Here is a 4801-nt window from a genome sequence, read left to right on the forward strand (position 1 = left end):
GAATAAAATAGAGAGCACCTATGCTGGTATTTTGAACCTGGGAAGTTCCCTTCTTTTGGTATTACGTTACACAACTAGGTCAGACCTCCTGTGATTAGATAAGCTCAAGTTGTATATTTGCTAGAACTTCTGGGTTCGAAGTGATCCTATATCCAAGGGACTTCCAGAATGTGGGAAAATAAAAAGCTCTCATCAGCTCAGTAGACATTTTTATTGCTTTAATATACATTATGTGCCAATTACTATGAACTTTCTATTTGCTTATTGATTATATGCTCATAACCTAGTCCAATATTCCTTTAACTAAAAGGAAAAGAGAATAAATGTAAAGAGGCAAAAGCTTGTATTCACAGGCCACATGTTGACCTATCCCTGACAGGTAGAAAAAAAGGAGTTGTTCCCCATTGGAGTTTATTTTTATCTATTTCTCATTTCCAGTGCATCACCCAACCCTAAAAGGCACCTGTTACCACAAGGAAAACACACCAGAAACACTCAGAATAACTGCATATGTTCTGAATTGGATATGGGGGAGTCATTATAAATCATGACAACTCTGTGGAAGGAGGCATCCCAGCCTTTTCCATATGGAGTGACACACTGTGCGTGCTCTGGAGACAGTCTTTATATTGTATACACATAAGGAAAGTGAGACACAGAGTGATTAAAAGAATCTCAGAAGGCCAGAAAAGTCTTAAATGATGGAGTCAGGATTTCAGTCCTGTGACTCCAAGTTTAGCATTATTTTCACTCCACCCTGTTTTTTCATGTCAGTTGCACGTAGGTAATTTTTAATACATATATACATACCATGGGGTATAAATGTTGGGTAGGAACGTGATATCTCAGTTCAAAAAATGAGTACAAATCTCTTTCCAGGTTAGGGCGTAAGATACTATGCATGAATTATTAAACAAAGAAAATGAGTGGAAGAATATATAGATTTTCCAGTCATCTCACACTACTATGTTCCATGAGTGCGATGCTTTATCTGAATTGGCCTTTCCATTATTTTCTGACTCTGCCCCTTTGCGAATCCTTCTCCTGATGATTGTGATGTCCCATCTTCATCTTCTTAAGTCCAACTCCTTCAGAGTCCAATCAAAATGAAATGACACCCATTCCCTGTATCCTAGATATAAACTTATCCTTCTCTTGTGACCTTATATTTTATTTTGCTTCATGGTTGTATAATATTGAATAATTGTGCTTATGTCTAATTCCCCTTAAAGATTATACTCTATAAGCCATGGACTGAGACTTATTTTACTTTAAATATACCCCAACATCTAGCCTGGTGGGGTGTTCTTAGAAGTTCCTTGTAAACTATGTATTGAAGAGAAAATAATAACAACATATGTATATAACACTCTAAGGTTTACATAGTAGTATTCTTATAAACTAACACACTATTAAATATGTAGTATAATAATTTCCATTTTACAGATAAAGAAAGAGGTTCATAGAGATTTATTGATTTGTACAAGATCAAAACCTAGCCTGAATCAGGATTTGAACCTAGATATTACTGAACTGGTTGCTCAGTGTTCCTTTCACTATAGCACATAGCCTTTCCAGAAGAAAAAGCCAAAGGTAATAGTTTATGTTTATTTTGTACTATCATACCACAGGTCAGAATAAAAGAGAAGACAGGGAAGAGTTGAGGGGGCGGGGCTATGCAGGAGGAATATTATCTAATCAAAAAAAAAACATGAAGAAAAGAATTAAAATTTTAGCTCCTGGATAGGTATTCCATCTCCTAATAACTTAACTTTAGTAAATCATCGTGCAACTTTTATGTAAGAACAACAAATTGCTATTTAAAGGCCATCCTTGTGGCTTGTTTTCAAATTAAATTACACAACACAAAACTATTCCATTTTTTTCACCTTCTTTGTTCAGCATTATTTATGACAAAAGGATTTCTGGGAATGAATGATGAAATTGTGATGTGCTCTCCTTGTACATGTGAGGCAAGTCAGCTCAACCCTACCTTCGGAGCACATCTCGATAAACTTCTGGGTTATCTATTTGTATCTTTCAGCAGCTATAAGGAGGGATTATTGATGAACTAGCAAACAGATAATATGATCCAAATTTAATTGACCATTTGCAATATTACCCATTTATTAGCAACTACACGCTCAGACAGACAGACAAGACAATTGGGAGGTTAGGAAACTTTGGGACTTACAGGGCTCAGTATCCGAAGAATTAGGAAGTTTCTTCCACTCTGTGGGAGAGGACAGGTTTATTACAGTTCTACATGAGTATTCAAGAGAACAAGGAAATGCTAGGATATCCTGAAATTTAGAGGTTGTGGAAACCAGCCTTGTGAAGAGACTGTTGTTTGAAAAAAATGAAATGTGAGCCAGGAAGCATATGGTGGAAAGAGTATTGTTTTTCTTGCGTCTCATCTTCCTCTGTTGGCACAGTATACATGTGTGAATGGAGGAGAGGGTGGTGAGTGAAGCAAGAATTCATGGGTGTTGCGGTAGCTGAGGTTTGTGGCTTTGGTTGCTCTAGCTAATGCATACCAGTGTGGGAGCAAGCATTGAGAATAGCTGTGATATGGAATCCAATTAGGTTTATCTGAATCATAACCATTAATTAAGTGCCTTCTATGTGGTAGGTATAATACTAGCAGCTTGGAACACAAAGAGAAAAATGAAAATACCTCTGCCCTCAAGTGGCTTATATTTTAGCCCGAGGAACTGAGATTGTGGTCATCAAGAAAGATGTGGGGATGGGAACAGGAAGAAACATGATAATCTAATAAATACAATCTCTTATCAAAGTAATCAGTTGAAGTATATACATTGTCTTAAAAAGTGACTCAAAGTAGGGGGATACCTGTAAACATTTTTGTTCTTCACATATTTTTTTCCTTTCTTCTCTTATAACAAGTGATCCAACAGAGGCTACTTTTTGGCAATAATCTATACTGTTCATACGTCTTCATAGTTCACCATGTTCTCAAAATATACAAATCTTTTCTTCCAACCCTTGAAAAAAATCATTTGACAATTAGCCTACTTCCTTGCTGCCAGGGATCAGAGGCTGGGGTGGCATAACCTTTTTGGGAAAGCTCTCCAAGGCAGAACACAGTACATAAAAAGGTCATTGAAAGGTTCGCTTTCTTGTTCAGCTTCAGAGAATTTAAAAAAAAAAAATTACGAGGGAAGTGTCCCGCCTGCCCTAAAGCGGGGCGGGAAGAGCATGACATCACAGGCCAAGATGGTGGCAGTGGTCGGAGTCTCCTTGAAGCACAGTCTTGTCCCAGGGTCACTCTGCTTCCCGGGTTCCAGGTACAGGTCTGCCGAGGGGCCCAGACAGCAGCCGCTGCAGCGCCTCGCCTCAAGAAATTTCCCATCTACAGATGGGACCCAGACAAGCCTGGAGATAAGCCGAGAATGCAGACTTAGGAACCGATGTGAACAAATGTGGCCCCATGGTGTTAGATGCCTTGATCAAGATTAAAAATGAGGTGGACTCCATCCTGACCTTCCGAAGATCATGCCGAGAAGGCATCTGTGGTTCCTGTGCAATGAACATCAATGGGGGCAACACACTGGCATGCACCAGAAGAATCGACTCCAACCTCAGCAAAGTCTCCAAAATCTACCCTCTTCCCCATATGTAAGTGATGAAGGACCTGGTCCCTGATCTGAATAACTTCTATGCTCAGTATAAATCCATTCAGCCTTACTTGAAGAAGAAGGATGAATCCCAGGGGGGGAAGGAGCAATATCTTCAATCCATAGAAGATGGAGAGAAGCTGGACGGGCTCTACCAGTACATCCTCTGTGCCTGCTGCAGCACCAGCTGCCCTAGCTACTGGTGGAATGGAGACAAGTGCTTGGCACCCGCAGTCCTCATGCAGGCCTATTGCTGAATGATTGACTCCAGGGACGACTTCACAGAGGAGTGGCTGGCCCAGCTGCAGGGCCCATTCCCTTTGTACCAATGTCACACCATCATGAACTGTAACAGTACCTGCACTAAGGGACTGAATCCAGGAAAAGCAATAGCAGAAATCAAGAAGATGATGGCGACCTACAAGGAGAAGAAAGCTCTTGCTTAGATGTCTCCAGCCTTATCGTGAAGTGTAGGCCCCACGAAGCTGAACCTAATTTGTGTCTGATTGGACTTCAGGGTCCCAGGTTTTCATGAATATTGCATGTCCAATGACAGCTTCAAGAAGTAAATAAAGAGCATACTACTTTATTAACCAAAAATAATTACTTCAATAGAACATCCCTATAATCCTAACAGTGGGCCTGGAGTCAGGAAGACTAATCTTTATGTGTTCAAATTTGGCCTCAGACACTTATTAGCTGTGTGACCCAGGACAAATCACTTAACCCTGTCTGCCTTTGTTTCCTCATATGTAAAATGAATTGGAGAAGGAAATGGGAAGCCATTCCAGTATCTTTGACAGAAAAACCCCAAATGGTGTCACAATTGAAAGGACCGAACAACAAATGTGTGTGTGTGTACACAGACAATACACATATATGTGTGTATATATACCTATGTGTATATATACATATACAGGTACATATACCTATATATGTATAAAGTAAACACTTTATAAGACATATATGTTTGTGCATATGTGTGTATACATATTAGAATAGTTTTGTGTTTTGTAATTCAATTTGAAAACAAACACAAGCATGAAAAAGCATGGTCTTTAAATAGCATTTTTTTCCTTGCATGAAATATATATAATAACTTATCAACATTAATTCATGTGTCATTGAGAGGTAGGTTGCCTTTAGATGTTGATATAGCTATA

The 4801-nt window shown here is 39.1% G+C and overlaps 1 pseudogene; it reads left to right on the forward strand.

Moving 5' to 3' along the window:
• Positions 1–3237: 3237 nt before the first annotated feature.
• LOC138164031 (succinate dehydrogenase [ubiquinone] iron-sulfur subunit, mitochondrial pseudogene) lies at positions 3238–4201 on the forward strand (annotated as a pseudogene).
• The last annotated feature ends 600 nt before the right edge of the window (positions 4202–4801 follow it).

The sequence above is a fragment of the Petaurus breviceps genome, unplaced genomic scaffold, assembly GCF_028583685.1.
Source record: "Petaurus breviceps papuanus isolate PSGF00001 unplaced genomic scaffold, PetGlider_PUasm1.0 189, whole genome shotgun sequence".
NCBI lineage: Eukaryota > Metazoa > Chordata > Mammalia > Diprotodontia > Petauridae > Petaurus > Petaurus breviceps.